The following is a 17,822-nucleotide window of genomic DNA, read 5'->3' as shown; positions in this document are numbered from 1 at the left end:
TTTCATTTTGATTTATAATTTGTACCATTCCATTGCACCAGTATCTGCATTGTTCTGTCCTGGCACAGGTTCATTGCTTGTACCTGAAACGCTTCAGGTTTATACAAGGGTAAGCAGAGGGGAATCAGATTTACGAGGTTGCTGAGAAAACAAAGTGATACAACACTTGGCATCAAGTGAAAAAAATGGAGAAAGAACTGACCTGAAATGCTGCAGCAGATACAAGGGAAGAGCAAAAGTCTGCTGCAGTGACAAACATCCACAAAGAAAAGGAATAAGGATTAACTGGTGGTTTCCCAGTAAAAATAAGCTAAGGGCGTAAACTGCTTAACATAATCCCATGGCATAAAATGGAAACAAAGACCAACTGACAGAGAACAAAAAAAGGGAAAGAGAAAACAAGGGTTTCTTTCTCTGCTGTTGTGTCTGTGGTTTATCAAATACTACACACCTTGCAGAGAAACTTAAATGGATGAAGAGCTCTGTATTATTATCTGACCACATAATCACATTAAAGTTTGACTTATTCACCTCAGCCAGAACAAGTAGGTAGCAAAGGGTCAAGGAATTATGTAAACTAGAGTGTGTGTTTCTCCATGAACCCTGAAAGACTCAGACAGGCTTAGGCTATAAGAAATGCTTTTTATCTTCTTAAAAACTACTCTACAAAAGTAAAACTCCAAAACAGACATAACCAAACCTCTGTTGTTGACCTGTACTGTCTTAAACAAATCGGTGGATGATGTATGTCACCACAGAACATACTAGCGATTTTCAGCAGCTTTTCACGTGTGTTATTTTAACTATATGTAACGGCAGCTGTGGGATAAAGAACTTGAGATGTCAACACTGAACAGAAAATGGTCTCTTGTGGCTTTTGAGTATGTCGTGCAATGGCTCCTCTGGACTGTAATTCTTCCCAGTAAACATCTAACTCTGTACGATGTGTGCAAGAGCAGAAAGTGGATGCAGCTGTGCTGAAAAGGGAAGATGTGCACTTCCCTGCAACCTGGCAGCAAAGGGGAAGGAGGCAGGAGGAGAACAACTGTGAAACAAGACATGCAGCAGACCCCCTAGTTCTCTCCACTAGATCTACCTGGGCCGTAAACTATATTCTGTTCATTTAATTTCTGTACTTCTGTGCTATATTTGGAACTGAACAGACATTTTAGTCAAGGTGTTGCTTTACCTAAGCATGATGCTATCCCCTCTTTTCATCCCTACTTATGTGGCCACCAATTGCGTTATTCACTGCTGCTATGTGCTTATGAGCAATCCCGGCCAAGACTGCCATGGTCACCATTTTTATATATTCTATGCAACTTAGAAGATCCTAAACTATCAGAGTTGTGTGAGAAATTTCTGTTGTTCCTGTGTGCTGTGACTGAAACTAGAAATACAGTAGTGAAAAGTGAAACACAATTACAGTTGAAGTTTGTGATCCTTCCCCTATATTGCTAAACCACCAGACTCCCTTACTGAAATTGAAAGTTTTATTAGAGGTGTGTTTAACTATCCTCTGTTGTTTTGGTGTTAGCTGCAAGAGTTATATATTAAGAGCTTACCCCACCCAGTGAGATAGAACTTTTGTTTTGTTGATTTAATTTGCTTACAATTCACCATTAAGATATATCCACTGTTTCAGAATAAGATATTATCAAAGGGTCTGGAAATTCTCTTTGTGCAGGGCAAAGTGCTGAATCTTCATGCATACTAGAGATACCAAGTAGCACTTCCACAGGAGTAGGGAAAGGACTGAAGTTAGAAATGACTCACACTAAAGGGCTCTCACAGTCTCTCTCCCCCCTCCCTTCTCTCCTCCCCTCTTTCCAGTTTGGAAGACAAGAAGGTAGGCAAGCTGTAAGCTTTTAGTTCTGCCTGATAGTCTAACAAAATACCTAGTGCAGATGCAGAGAGTCAGCATAAAAGCGTGGTGTCTGATTAGATGAGATACCAGGAGCCAAGAAAAAGATTGTGGTGCCTGCTGAGTTGAAACGGAAGTCAAGTTGAAAGGAGGTATTCCTCACTCAGACAGACAGCACAGGCACTGGGGGAAGAGTATGAAGTGAAAGATGAAAAAATGTAGGGAATGCTACAGAAAAACTGGAGTAGCTGGCAATTAAAAAAAAATCAATCACATATTCTAATCTTATAACAAGGAGTATCAATATCACCAAAATACACTTAGGCATGTGCAGAAGTAGTATGCTTCACTGAAGGCCAAGGAGGAATTAAAAGTACTCACAGCCACCCACACATGCTTTAAAATATATGTACATATGCTGAAATCCCTTCCTGAACGAGGTTATTGCATTACCAAGTCCAAGTGTCCCATTCAACTAGACTAGACTCAATGCACATCAGTTTCTTTATAAATTATAAACTATATTAAAGGTACTAGTAAGTCTAGAATTCACTGCAGCTTGCTGCAGTATCTTCCTTCCTGTTTGACCCACAGAAATAGCTGAGCAAGGAAGGTAGGACTGAAATTGTCACCAGAGTCAGCAGAGAGAGATAGTTCTTTAAAGAGAAAAGAGGTATACACAGCTCAGGAGAAGTTCTTAATCAAAAGAGAACTAACCAGCCTATTCCCACTGAACCGATTTGTCTTCATTCCCTAATGTTATTACTCGCACCGGCTGCTCCATATAAATACTATTAGCACTTGAGGGAGACAGTAGTGGGTGATGGGCAGGAAGGCACAGGAGTGCCCTTAAAGCAGAAAGTGACTGACCATTTCACGATCCTCCATGACCTCTCTGGCCCTGTAAAGTGGGAGGATGAGAGGAAGCAGTAAAAGAACAAGCCAATTTTTCCTCTTTTTAATATTAGGGATGCCACACTCCTGGCTTCCTTTAACTCCCACTAGACATTTCAAACATACTGTGATGCTAAATACCAGGCTTTAAGAATTTTTAATCTAATGTTCATTAAAAATAAATATTAGAAAAATAATTTTAAAGTGTTTGCAATCACACAGATGAATCTTGATCACATCACTGTTCAGATTCCTAGTCCCTGTGTAATTACTTGCATAGCGAGTAAATCATCAATGATTAGAATTTTTGGGATTGTTTTGAAGAGACCCAGCTGCTGCGTTTATGTCAAAGAACATCCATAAGGCACCAGTGATTAAACAACATGGTATTTTTGCATGTCAGACATCATGTGCTTGGATATTAATCAAGCTTAGTGCTTTTCAGATGTGCATCTTGAAGCATCTCACTGAAAAGCAGTTATAGCACACAGTTTACGAATTGGGAAGCTGAGGCACAGGCGGAGTGACTTGCCTCAACTCATGCAGCAGATCTGAAGTCACAGCCCTGGTTCCAGCAGGGCAGAATTTCACTTGGTTTCTTGCCTTTTTATTAATCTTTTATATTCCAGTTGAAATGCTGACACAAAGAAAAAAATCTGGATCATTTGACGAATAAAGAAATAATTTAATGAACAAAGAAAGAAAAAAAACATGAAAACCAAAATCCTAAGAACTGGTCAAGTATATTGCCAAGATTAGAAAATCTTAATTTAAATTACAAAAAAAAAAAAAAAGAAAAGAAAAAAAAAGAAAAAGAAAAAGAAAAAAGAAAACCTAACCTTGTGCAATCTTACTTTTTGTTCTAAAAGGAAATACAGCAAAGAGTTTTCCAGAATAAACAGACCTTCATATATCCTAAAGCAGCCTCTGAAAAATAGCTGTCCTGTCTAAGAATTGTCACACTGAATCATAGCTCTATCCTCATTACTGAGATATATATATGTAGAAAGAGAGAGGGAAGAATGAGAATTACTCTGCTTAATTGTGATAGCAGCAAGGACTGTTCAGCGTATCTGCAAGACATGGGTTTTGCATAAAATATGGTGGGTTTGCAAGTGACTCTCAGAAGTAATTTTTCAATGTTTATATATAAATATGTACATACGAAGCATTTATTGAAGCATATATTTAACGTGTTGTAAGCCCAGTGGAACAACAGCTGTAAATCATTACCAAAATGAGAAATTAAAACCTCCTTTTGTGTCAGCTGTGTAGAGGGCAGGGAGTTATTTATAAGATACCCTAAATATATAGAGTTTCCTACTGAACTCAAAAAAGGTACACCAGCTACTCATAAAGCTGAGTCAGTGACTGTAAAAAGATGAGTTTGCGGAGCAGTGCTGAGCTGGACCAGGGAGATCACTGTGACATTTAGTGGTTACAATACCACTGGAACAGCAACCAACTCCTCCAGAGGAAGTGGTAATGTGCTTACTCAAATTTTCTGCCCTCCCTCAGGTTCCTGATTTCACAATCTGAAAGTCTTCAGCAGTCTTAAATCCGGAGACAATAATGCTCCTCCACTTCCTTACACAGGAAGCTTTAAATTACAAGGATGGATTATTTTAATTGCTGCTCTTTGGGTTTTCTGCTTGAGCTATTGGTAAACATCTATGGCAAAACATATGGATGTTGAAGTAATAGCTGTGTCAGACCATCGTGTTTGCAGCTACTGCCTTGTAAACTTTGCACCCAATGTATTTGGTAAAGGCTATTAGAAGTGCAAATATTCATAAAGAACTTGTAGGCAGTAGCTTTATGTTCTGACATTAGCAAACTGCCCACTAAATCAACCAGCATGTGTCATCAGCAAGCAAGCCTCAAAGGTAGAGTGCAAGCTCTGAATTGCTGCAAGAGAAAGTCAGGGTCCCTATAGTGCTAAAGGCCTGTTTAAACAATTCTTATTTCTACCTACTTCTGTTAGTAAAATCCTAATGTGAGTGCTTCTATAGAGTAATAAATAGAGAAAAATTCAAGTTCACATTCTGGATCCAACCATGTTTGGACTATGACTTTTTGGGCTCCTTAAATGAGAATTTGGGTCAACACTGCTGTTACCAAGAAATATTTATATAATAGTAGAGTTTAAAGGCATCATTCCTCATTGTGGGGATGACAAATCATATCCCCCAGTGCAGGAGCAGAGGTGCATAATAGTGAATAAAGTGTCCTGGGATCATTTCTGAGTTTTGCAGTGCCCAATCACTAACAAGAGCCCTTTTCCAGATTACTGGCTGTCACACACAGCACAGAAGGGAACAGGGCACTCACTCCACCCTCATCTTCACCAATGGCTAGCCTAGCTGCCTGCTTGCACTCTTCAAATATCAAAATACTTGCTGCTACCACATCAGATACCATACAGCTTCATTTCCTATTTTAATCTTAAACTACCGCAGCCTCCATTGGCAAGCCTGAGTAGAGAGAAAGGACAAGAGGGAAAAGAGAAAAGGGTGAGAGCTCCCATTGCCCCAGGAGAGGTCAGGATCAGTAAAAGCCTTCCTATTTCTTTCAGCAGACTATGCAGCTAACTCTCCTCCCCTTTGCCCACCCCACCTCCTCAGGCCCTCGGCATCCAGCTCCCTTTCAGACCAGGGCTCCCTATGCCTTCTTGTCTTTGGGGTTGAGGAGTCTGCCCAAATGCTGAGTGCATGTTCCCAAGTGACAGCTTGCAATAGCAAACAGCATTGAGCTTTCACATAAAACATTTTACCCCTTTAGAGCTGGGAAGAAGGGATGGTTTTGCTGTCTCTATTCTATAGATAGAAAAATGTAGGTTCAAAAAAGGCCATCTTGACTTGCCAAAGGTCATCCAGCAAAAAGGGGACTTAGTGACCACAACTGAGGTGTCTTAGGGCCCTGATTCACTTTCAAACAGATTGCCTTTACAGCAAGAAACCAGTGCATGCAGCATATAGCCAAAGGTCTGCGTAAACAGTTCTTTGTTCAACATTGTGATTTTACTTTAGTTAAATTTCAAACAGTGCAGTTCTGTGCACAGGAATGCCAATCTAGGGCTGTGTAAATTGCAATGCTGTTCCACCTACCTTAATGTACAAACTGCTATACGAAGGCAAGAAGATTGCAGAGTGCCTGTGCACAAGTCCCAGTTGACAACTGAGTGCAAACACAGCAGATGGTGACAAGGCAGTAGCAGCAAAGAGATAAAACCATCAAACTTAAAGCTAAGCCTAAAGACAGCTCTACCAAGCCTTTGCTATCAGTGGTGCTGAGTTCCTCAAGTTCTAATATAAAGCACGGTGAAAAAGAAAATGCTGGCTCTTCTGTACACTGCAGGGTCCTCTGTGCTCCTCAGAGTTTGTTCTAGGTTCTGCGAGGCAGTAGCTGTCTCCTCTGAACCAGCCCAGCAGCAGTTATGCCAGCATCATGAGATGCTGGGACCCTAGGCTTTCAGGGAGGAAGGATTTTGCTCTGCTTCCACCTCCTCAGCTTGTCCTCAGACCAGAAGCTGGGCAGACCCAGTGCTTTATAAGGGAGGTGGACACACCCAGAACAAGTGTAAAATGAGGCTGTTATCCCCATTGTCCAGAACACTTGTCAAATGGCTACTCAGTTTGTGGTTTACTGCAGCTATGAAATGCCAGATGAAAAATCAGGTTGTTGCAAATAGACTTGTTTTAATAAAATAAACCAAGATAAACTAAATAAGGGAATATGTATAAATTCAGCTATCTTCATTCATTTTCCATCTAACCATTTAATCACAAAACCAAACAGCTGATTTGTATGGCTTCCTTATAAAGGGAGGCAGTCATAGACAGATTGCCTTTAACTTCATAACCAAATATTCTGAAAAAGGCAGGAAGTAAACTCTTAATCTAATTGTGCTATAGCTTGATGTCAATAAATATGTATCCAATATGATAGCTAAATTACTGGGATTTATCTGTCTTATCCAAAAAGATTAGATTAGCTTGTGTTTTCAGTGAGCAACATTGCCTTTAATTTTCATTGCCTTGTTCGATCCCTTTGGTAATTTTTTGTGGGATTAAAAAACTTTGCTTCACTGAACTAGTTCTGGTTACAGTGCTGTTTCGAAGGAGCAGATTTCCTTCTCATTCTGGTCCTGTTACCTTCTCAGTGGTAACAAAGCCTGCTCATGGGAACTCCTGGGTAAAATGCCAATATGGCCAACCCCAACATCCCTTCCCCAAAGAGCACACATATAGGATTATAATAACTTTTTCTATTCCTTTCTTCTTGACAAGACCTGACAGAGAGCTTGAGTTTGAACAGCACACGACCTCAGTTGTAGCCATACTGCCTCTAAGGGCTGAGTTTGATCTCAGACCAAAAGTTTTCCCAATCTGTGCCTGAAGGATCAGTTACCTCACAGCAGCGCAGAACCAGGGTCAAAGGCAACATACAGGCTGTGGAGACACAAAGGAGATAACAAAACAGCACAGGCATCCCACTGGGATTATAATATGCTTCTTTCAGGCTATTAACACAGGATTCAGCCCATTTTTCCCCGATCTCCTTCACCTAAAATGATGAGCCTAGCTTAAAAGATCTAAATATGTACATATGTACACATGTGTATATATATACAATTATTTAAATAATACAGTTGGTATCTTCTTTATCTACTACCCTTTTGAATAATCAAGACTTTCCTTGTGTATTCATGACTAAAATAGGTCTATTCATCTTTGGAAAAAACAAATGAGCGGTTTTGCATAACGGTATCCAGGAAGTGGAAAAAGCTTCTAATTTGAGCAAAATGCAGATGCTACAATAAAATCAGTGATACATACAGATTTACCTGCTTTGCTGGACTGGTGCTTAGCCTGGTATACATGCAAGCAATAAATGTCATGCCTTTGAAAAATAAGGAAAACTTGGGGGCAAATTGTACAGAGTAAATATATTAAAGGATTTTTTTTGCACCACAAGCTGGTGTTAAAACAAATTCCAAGGCAGAAATCTCATCCATGGAGAAGTCAGCGAGGAGTCTATCATCACCTGTCTAGCCAGTACTTCACTTTAGAGTTACATGAAGTCAACTTGTTATATTTTATTATCATTTTTCATACCTTTGTCAGTTAAAAAAGTCAAATTTTGCACTGCTAGTTCTTTCATCTAAGGTCAGAATAAAGGGTTTTCAGTAAAGGGAAGTAAAAGTATGAGTAACATTTTAATTTGTTATAGAAAAGCAATAAAAAGCATATTAAAACATAGTTAAAATTTAAACTAAAAGCTCATAAATGTTTGGCATTCTGAAGGTCCTCCATTAGAAGGAGCCAGAAAAGAAGTTATCCTTCTTGCTTATCTTTTCAGTTATATCTATTCATTTTCATAGCTCAAATCCCTTTGTAACACATTTTCTCCTCTAGTGACCCAAGTACTTTAGAGCTTTTAGTAGTCATTAGTTTCTAAAAACACTGCAGCAATTTTAATCCTCCAGACATGTAAGACTTCACATAAAAGGCTAGAAATGTCCTACGGAAAGCAAAGAAGTCACTTTCATATAAAAGCAACCCTGGCTAGATTAAATCTCTGGCAAAGAAGTTGAGAATATAACTATTTAAGTCAACATTAATTTAGGCTATATACTAAGCCTTTTATCACTTGCTGTATTATAAGAGAGAATAATCTACTATACTGTGATTGCTACAGTCTTGTTCTCTGGGAAGTAGTTTAAGTCCTCTTTCTTCCTTGCACCCCTACCTACATACTGTTTTAAACCTAGTAATAGAGTCATTCCCTCAATGTTAGGCTTCTTGTATAAAACTAAATAAACAAATTTGAAATGTAATTTAAAAATAATCCTTGTACATATGGTACAAAGTGAATTTATGAGTGTAGATGTATGGAATATTTTAATATGCTCATCTTGATAGCAACCAGGAGCTCCTTTTTGGCTTTTTACTTAAGGTACAATGAAGAGCCTTCATGATGTATGTAAATCTTTATAACTGGACTTCTGTATTTTATACAGTCCTGAAGTTTCAAACACAGAAATCTGGAGGAAAAATATATTTTATTTCCACATATGACAATCTAGACACTCGTGGTTTTAATCCACCTTTGGAAAGGCCGTATCTTTATCTAACATCCAGACCTACTGATCTTCCCGGAACCACTCAGCCTCTGAAGAAATGCACAGAAGTGCTTGTCTGAAGTTCCAGACTTAGAAAAATTCACATTTGATGCATTCATAGTAATGAAGTTAAGGATGCACATGTGCATAAGCATTCAGAGCAGCAAGCCCTGTAAGACCAAAAGTGAAAGAAGTTCCTTTGACTTTGCTGGAGAAAATAGGCATTCACACTATTTTGTGGACAAAAAAGAAGCAAAAAAACGCTTATGACCTCCTTCATCTTTTGTCAATACGTAAACCTGCCACAATCCATACTGACAACTGGGGCAGTGTTTATATGGCAGCATTGATGGTCATTGTTAAGATTTTGCTGGACTAACTAATGCCTTCATTCACTACATTTACTTCAGTTTAAAGTTATAGATGAGCCCCAAGTTTCTGACTTTTCATTGCCATGACCTTCCAAGCACAATGATTCTTCAGTGATCCAAACACACACAGATGGAGGTGTTGTCTCAGGAAATGCCAGGATGGCTCAACAGTTTTTCTCTGTGAAGTTAACTAACAAAGGACCCAAACATACACCTTCTAAAGAGCCCAATACATATACAGTGAGCTCAAACCATACCACTTGCATTCCCAGAGCTTGTGTGTCATCTGTTCTGAATCAGATGGCAACCCTCTTAACTTTCGTTGCTAGCTGGAGAAAATGAAGTGTTTCTTGCAGATAGATTGTTCTCCTTTACTTAAGGGCATATAACCTACTTCCGTTACAACACTGTCAGCTTCTCTGTGTGACACGGCTTTTCAGTTTGGGAATCACAGATCATGCATGGAAAACCAAAGAACAAACTTTGAAGGAACAAAAACTTGCTCTTCCTGAAGAAGGAACTAAATGGCCCTCAAAGGCTCTAACCTTTTCCTATGATGGCTGTTTCCAAGCCACAAATCATGTTAACAGCCAGCATGGGATATGTAGGACTCAATCCCACAGCACAAATCAGGGACTGTGAGGAGCTGCAGAAGACCATGCACTGGTGGTCTCTCTTCCACTGCAACTTCCTGGCCTGGATCACTTTTACTTACTTCAGACATCTGATCAAGGCAAAGAGGTATCCTAGTTCAGCTTCCCTCTGGAGCCAGCAGAAAGAAATAGGGAGCTGTCCAAGGCAAATCAAGGCTTTCCAGCTCCTAAGCCTCTTGCTCTCTTTTATGAGGGTATAGTATTCAGGTTTATCAAAGCATTACAGGGAATAAAAACGTCTACAAGTGCTACTGGATGTGGTGATTGCCCTCCCCATCACAGCATGTGAATACCCCTGCTTTTGTACCAAGAGGCATCCACCTGGAAAAGCTTTTGATTTGCACTTCCTTTCTGACACACTATAAATCAAAATCTTTTCAGGGAGTACTGCCTTGGAAGGCATATTTATGTGGCTGATTTTGCCTGTTTAATTGTAGTGTTTTGCCCACATCCCTCCTGAATCACATCTTCTTTATTACAAAATGTCTCCACTTTTTGCAAGATGACAGAAACCAGTCTACAAGTCAATGATGAGAGAGCATTGCGTATTTTGCTCTCATCTTGGTGTATTCCATAATGTGAAGGTGGATCAGGTGATGTGTCTATTTTAAGGAAAAGAGAGTTCAGTGCTGGCTCTCACCCTGCTCCATTACAGGTTCCCCATAAGGAAACAGGGCTTAGAGGAACAGAAGAGACATAGGAGAATTAATCACACTGCTCCTTCCTGATGATAATACAAAACTCAGCTATTAGCTGACTTCAGGAAGAAAGCCCTGGGATTTTCTGCAGAAAAGGCTGTGAGTGAAGAGAATAGCTCAGGGATAGAGAGCCTCAAGTCAAAGAAAGAAAATTATACTATTTGAAAACGTCAGCAGGAGCAAGGCAAAAGCCCCTGCAGCAAAGACTGAACCTGTTACTGATATCTCAAGCAACATTTTAATAAGCTCAAATCTCAGGAAAGGGAATTCTGTAAGAAATAGTCTGAGGTTCATTTCAGTTCTGGGAGAACTCAAAGTAAAATTTAACAGGGAATCTCCATGGGGACCTTCTTTCCAAAACCAGATGCTTTCCACAGAGCAGTATGGCCCTCCACATGCTCCTGTCACAGGGACCTCTTTCAGGGAACCTCTTTCCTGGTAAGCAAGAAGGTGCTGGCTCAGATCAGGTAGGAGGAAGACGCATCTGGTATGGTGAGTGATATGACAGAGGAATGACAGAGCTGAGTCATTTGGTGAGGAAAGTCTACAGGTGTCTTTTCATGAGAAGATTTTGAGCCACAGTTTCACCCTCGTAACTGTACACAGGCTGAAGTGGTTGAAACACGTAACAAATCAGGGACACCAGATGGGCCAGTACAGAGGATTGGAGTCCAGCAGAGAGGTCTTGCCCACTAAAGGCTTGCTGGGTGGGAGGGGAACATGAGCAGGGAGATTACTGTGGGAGTGGAAGACTTGAAAAGAGTTGACAGGTGTCCTGGTGGGGACCAGAGGACAGTGTCCTTATGGGACTTTCAGAGCTCTTGCATAGCTAAATATTGTGTTACAGGCAATGATTCAGCCACTGAAAGAAACTTAATTCAGCCAAATTGCCCAGTTCCAAGTGATTCCTGAATGCATACCTGAGTGCCCATTTTCTGCAAGGCTCTTCCAATAGTTGAATCAAACCCTGGAGAGTTTAGTTACACTGAGCGCTTCGGATCACATCAATCCATCACAACCTACCTATGTCAAAACTCACAGGTCAGATTCCTATCTGTTCCAGATGAGGCTGTTGTGTTGGAAAACTTTCTAAACCCCAGCCTCCCTGATTACCTTCTGGTCTCTATGAACACATGTCTTCAGGTTTGTAAATTAGCAGGTATACCTAAACAGAAAATCCGAAACAGATTTTCTGCATATTCTTGAAACTAGGTTTGAGGCTTGTTTTGTCCTACAAAAGAAGCAATTATCAGTAGTCCTTATGACTTCAAATTGCGCCCTTCTCGATTCTGTTTGTTACTCCTTCAAAGAGGGCTCTAGCCAATGTTATTCGTTTATGAAAGCAAATTCACCTCTTACATGAGGATATAAGTGCATAGTTGTGTCCCAAGAGAAACCACAGACAGATGGAAAGTAAGATATTCTAGGAAATCCAAAAGATGATGAGCATTTCATGATTTAAATTAGATATAAAGTCTACATGTATGTATCTCACTTGGAAACAACAGCCCTGTCTCAAAGGGACTGACTTCTTTGCTCTCATTCTGACACCATGAAAAACAATCAGAATCATATGGAGACAAGAAAACACAAGGACATGACCTGCAGTCCCGCAGTTCCAAACAACCATGACTCAACTTCCTGTGCTTGAAGGAGAGTCAGAACAAAAGCATCTTGGAGTCATTTTTCTGAAGTTAGAGAGAAATGACTGTAAGTTCATTGCAAATCTCTGAGGTGAATGAGATGTATATGGCTCCAGGTCTGACCTGATTAGGTGAATTCTTAGGAACCTGAGTGCTCCAAGTGCTAAGTGAAGAGGCAGCAAATGCTCTGAATGCAGGTTGCCAGGAAGCTCTGTACACATGATTATGTGTATATTCACTTTATCCCGTTACAACATAAACTGTTATGCTGGAATAGTGTTTTTTGATGGCACACAAAGGAGAAAGAGAACTTGTGATCTGACACCAGATTAAAAGAAATACGATGCAAAAATTATTTGGGAAACTTGCCACATAATATATTCAGCACAACTTTTCTCTCTCCTCCAACCCCTTTAGCAACTTATTCTCTTCTTTCTTTCTTTCTTTCTTTCTTTCTTTCTTTCTTTCTTTCTTTCTCACTCTCTCTCTCTCTTTCTTTTTCTTTTTCCCTGCTTTACGTTTCTAATTTAAAACAGGAAGATATTGCTTGTCAAAGGATTTCTTGGTGCATTATAAAAAAATCGGATTACAAATTCTAGGCAGGGAAATGCTCCTTTGAGTAACTGGCTCATTGAAAAGAGATCAATGAGAAAGAAAATATTTACCCCCACACATACATTCCTCTTACCCAGAAGATAAAAATGTCATAGCTAGAAACTTCCTACAGTCCAGAAAATCATCTTATGTACTTCATGGGAAACTAACCTGAGGTTACCCACCTCAATTTCTGAGCTAAATCAATTCTTGAGGCTGCATGGAGTGATCCTGGAGTGGTCACTGGCAATGGGCATTATCCTGTGGGGAAAAAAAAAAAAAAAAAAAAAAAAGAAAAGGAGAGCTAGAAAAAAATGGGCACTTTGCAGATTTCAGGAAACATTTTATTCATCATCCAACTGAATCAACTGCTGTGATCTTCTAGACATCATGAATGACCTAGTGTCATTCATGAGCTGGCTCAAAATCTCTCAGAGACTGCCCTTCTGTTAACTTCAGCTGTCTTTTGGGCCGATAGATGCTGTGCATTGAGGTACAGTAAGGCCCCTACCCAGCCAAGTAAGCACATATCTAACTTGCACCATGATAACAGTCCCATTGAACTCCCAGAATTAGCCCCCATGCCTAAACACTTGCTTATGTGCTTTGCTTGGCTCATTGACCAGAATTTCAATAATGTTGCTCCAGAAATCAATTTGGGTCAACCTCTAATAAAATGCTTCAGATATTTGAAGATGTCTAGGACAGAATTTAGCACCAGTATCACTGCAACAGCAGACATAGAATAGCAAACAGTAATTATTTCTCTTAAAAATTTTCTGGTGAAGAAGACTAGAAAAAAGTTAGTCTTTACCCAAAGCATTAAACTTAATAATTATGATCACGTCTGACATAAGGTGAATTTCAAAGCAAGATATAAAAGTGGTAATCTATTGCTTGCTAACTCCCTCACATAAATTCTTACTTAGAAGTGTTTCATTTGTTTTAGGGAAAATTTTGCAATGGAATAAGTTTTTTCTTTCAGGTTTGTTTTGTGATTTGTTTGGTTGTTGTTTGTTTGGTTTGGTTTTTAATAATTCCCATAGAAATACTTCTTTAGGATGACAATTATTTTTTCATGAATAGGATTGTAAATATGTAATGAAACATAAATATTTTGTATTTAGACTAATAAAAAATTTAGTTCCATAAAAGATTTATCCCCACTAAAAATAATGTGGCCTCAAATAGGAATCAGTGGCTGTAACATACGAGGCAAATGTTCCTCCTGTAAGAAAAACAGAGAAGCTAAGTAAATACTCCCAAATGTGTTTGATGGGGATTTGCACAAACGTAAAAAAGAATTTGTGTTAGATGCGCCTACACCTGAGACAACAGAGAAGAGTCCCTAAAACACCTTATTAAAGTCCTAGCTTAAGGGCAGTTAAGCTCAGATGATCTGACAGTGTCCTACAAAAATATCCATTAGAAAGAATAAGATATCCAATGTATAAATAATTATTTTATGTAAACACAGGTACAGAAAACTGCATTTACACTCTGTATGTAGCCATGTCCTCATTTTAGACTAGGTAAAACCTACATTTCTTATATGATCTTTAAAGGTCCCTTTCACCCAAACCATACTCTGATTCTATGATTCCTAGAGAACAAAGAGATTTTAGAAAATCTAAAATAATTATCTGTATGCAGTTTAGCCCATCCTGGAGAGACTTCATTCCAAGCCAATCTTTTCCAGTTCTAGTCTGCTTTACTGCTGTTGAACTCATGCCTTCTCAGGTAACTACATATGAGTGACCACAATTAACTAACACAGCTCAGATTTTCAGTTCAAGTACTTGAAGCAAATTCTGTGCAATACCTCTTACAGCATGAAAAAAAGTTCTCAGGAGAATATCAGGCAAATCAAAGTCATAAATACATGTGTGGAAATTACGACCAACCTGCAGACTCTCCATGAACATACAGACCAGTTTTGGCAGGTCCATCTTTCATTGTGAATTATTTGCCTTTCTCTTTACATTTCTACTTTAATTGTTTTTAATTTCATTGCTGTGTCGCAGAGGTGTGAAACCACAAAAGTAAAATGACAGCGGCCTGAGGAATTTCTCTGTGTGGGTCAAAGTCAAGGAAAATGCCTTAAGGAGTAATGAGCTGCATGTTTTAAGTGTCAAAGTATTTTATCTTTGCTAAAATGAAGCAGGGTGCTTCACTCACACACATATGGCCAGTTTATGTGCAGTGGCAGCAGCTATATGGCAAAAAACCTAGACAGGCAGTCCAGGGACTGTAAAAAGTATTAGGGCTCCAGCCACTGCTGGAGCACAGCACATTCTTGCAGTCCACACTGGGCAGTCCTCAGCTAACCAGTAACAGCTGATGGATATTACAGAGCTGCTTCATATCCTTAAGGAGTGATGAACACCAGAAGAGATCTGCAGCTATAACACCTCACCCTCTGGAAGCTGGATACAGCTGGGATTTTATCCCTGTGCTAACTTCAAGGTTTGTGGAGACTAACTGGTTAATTTACAAGTAAAGTATGTTCTGCACCAAGCATCATGGCAGCCACTGGGCAAATTGATTTGGTCAAGCTCCTCAAAAGCACATGGGCTGAAAATGCTTGGTAGTCTTGCAGTACCCACTGGTAACATGAGGGTAATGATCCAAGCAGTTGTTACCACCCAGCAGACCACGAGAATCAGAATGCTCATAGAACTATAGAATGTCCAGAGTTGGAAGGGACTCACAAAAATCATCAAGGCTAACTCTTGGGGAAAAATAAATAAATAAATAAATAAATAAAAATAATTATATATGTATGTATATATATATATATATATATATATATATATATATCCTTACAGCTCTGTAAGACTCCTGTTCCCCAGAGACTTTGTTTGAAAAGGGCTGAAGTTCCCTGCCCAAAATTCCATGAAGTACAATCACAAGCAAGGAAAATGGCTATTACACTGTAATTAATAAAAAGAATCTAAAGAAATTACAGAGGTTTTAAAGCTATTTTTTTATAAAAATATTACTGAAAATAGAGCTTAGTTGCTTCATCTTAATGATACATCTAAGAAAGCAGAGATAAAATAATTATTTCTTGTTGACATCCTACATATTTGGAACCTAAAGCAGAATACTAATATCCCTGTCACATAAGTTACATCAGTTTCGAATTACACTCCCTTAATATTCACAGACTTTACTTGGACAAATCTACTTACATAAATCCAAGAATTTTCTGATATCTGCAGATCATCCATACCATATGCAAACTTATCACACTGAGCACAGCATCTGTCTAGCATATGCTTTCGGGTCTGTAACAAAACAACTTAGAAGCACAAGCCGCAAAACTATTTTAACTATTCTTTTGCATCCAGAGTCAAAGTTGTGCCAGAAAATTTGAGGGATGCTGTCTGGTTTTATTGGTTTTGTGAGTGGCTGGTGGCTCTCTGTGAGCATGGGGTTCTCACCATTACATCATCAGTGAGTTGCCGCTCTTTGTGATAATTCCTGGCTCCTAGGTGTTCTGGCCTAGAACTTTATGACAGAATTAAGATTTTTTTTTTAATGCTTGATAGGTTTGAGACTGAGTAGCCAGGAAAGCAATGAATTTCACTGTCATCCCTTTAATAAGTGCTAGGCAAAATACATGAAATATGAAAATCTCTCTAAAGGCTGCAAAAAGAGAAAGGCATATGATTGTTTGGTGAGGATTTAAGCACTAGCTGTACTTTGCTAGAACTGTATGTGCCCAGCCTTATGCTTGTCTTGCTAATGGAATTTCATGCTTTTATTAATGGAACAAGGACTGTGAACTCCAACTTTTTCTATTATTTCCTTCAAACTTACATGTCCCTGAAGAGGTACAGGATGAGGAAGGGGAAAAAAAGAGAAAAACAAAAACTATGGGTAGAAGGTACAATCAGCAATTCTAGATTTTTTTCCTATTAGGGCGAATCAACAAAATGTCTAGTTGGAGCATGAAAGAGTGAGAGCAAATCCCTCTCCATTGTGGTTTAGAATAAATGAGGATTCAAGCCAGTGAATCACTGGCCACTTGCAACTCCATTTGCTATTAATCAGGAGTTAGTACCACAAAGGTTCAGGCCACTGCTCAAGAAAGCATATCAGTTTGGTTTTGATAAAACAGGTGTTCTGAAGAACAACTTCAAATATTCTGTAATAATGATCAAAATGATAGACATTCAAATTTCAGTTAAAAACTATACTGTTGTAAATGAGGACATGTAAAATGAATACAAAATTATCTGTGGTTACAGGAAGGAGCTGGAAAGGGAAGTTCAGGAAACAACCACTTTGGAGATGAGTGCAATTTTTTTTTTCTTTTTTTTTTCTGAATCTTACTCAAGCAGTATTTTTTAAGACTGGAAGTAAGGAACAGATAATATAAACTAAGTCTTCTTTTCTAGAATATTACTGTAGTATTCCACACTAAGAATCAGATCTGTGGAAGTCCATGTTAAGATGTGACTGCAATTGTGGTGATTCCTTAAGAGAAGAGGAAGGTTGTAGCTCAGATCTGCAAGGAATAAAACACACTTCAGTCCAGCATTCATCTGGTCATCATTGACAGAAAGCAGTTATTCCAAAGACATTATGAGACTGAAACTATTATCTGACTGTGCTTTGTTAGTGGGGACATTTTAGTGTTGAGACGCAAAGTTTTCTGGCTTTCTGCTACATAATGTAGTTCAAGGCTGTATTGCTACTGAAAGCTGATATTAGGCTCTTCAAATAGTTTTACGAGTGTATTTCTGCACTGCATTACAATACCTCTTCTGTGCTTCAAACAGTCTTTTTATGAGATGGGACTGTTCTGCAACTTGGACAAGTAACTACAGTCAGACTTGGTTCAATCACAGTTTAATCGAGATTTGACCTTACCAAGTCAGAACAAAAGATGTTTTGATATATCTTTGGTTTTGTTTTGTTTGCTTGTTTGTTCAGTTTGGATTGTTCCATCATACACAGAAAACCCGAAGAT

The 17,822-nt window shown here is 38.9% G+C and overlaps 1 long non-coding RNA gene across 4 annotated transcripts in view; it reads right to left on the bottom strand.

Annotated features, from left to right (window-relative positions):
• LOC139827640 (uncharacterized) overlaps positions 1 to 17,822 on the bottom strand; it is a 45,220-nt gene that overhangs the window by 7,554 nt on the left and 19,844 nt on the right. For 3 of the 4 annotated variants that reach the window (XR_011738538.1, XR_011738540.1, XR_011738539.1), the window contains exons 2-3: positions 13,027 to 13,102; positions 7,169 to 7,209 (exon numbers count right to left, since the gene is read on the bottom strand). This is a non-coding gene — a long non-coding RNA (uncharacterized lncRNA). The remainder of the gene's footprint in view (positions 1 to 7,168; positions 7,210 to 13,026; positions 13,103 to 17,822) is intronic. The other variant, XR_011738541.1, reaches the window with a different exon arrangement.

The sequence above is a fragment of the Patagioenas fasciata genome, chromosome 3, assembly GCF_037038585.1.
Source record: "Patagioenas fasciata isolate bPatFas1 chromosome 3, bPatFas1.hap1, whole genome shotgun sequence".
NCBI classification, from domain to species: Eukaryota; Metazoa; Chordata; class Aves; order Columbiformes; family Columbidae; genus Patagioenas; species Patagioenas fasciata.
The sequence above is the reverse complement of the archived record's forward strand: the minus strand, read 5'-3'. Positions and strand labels throughout refer to the sequence as shown.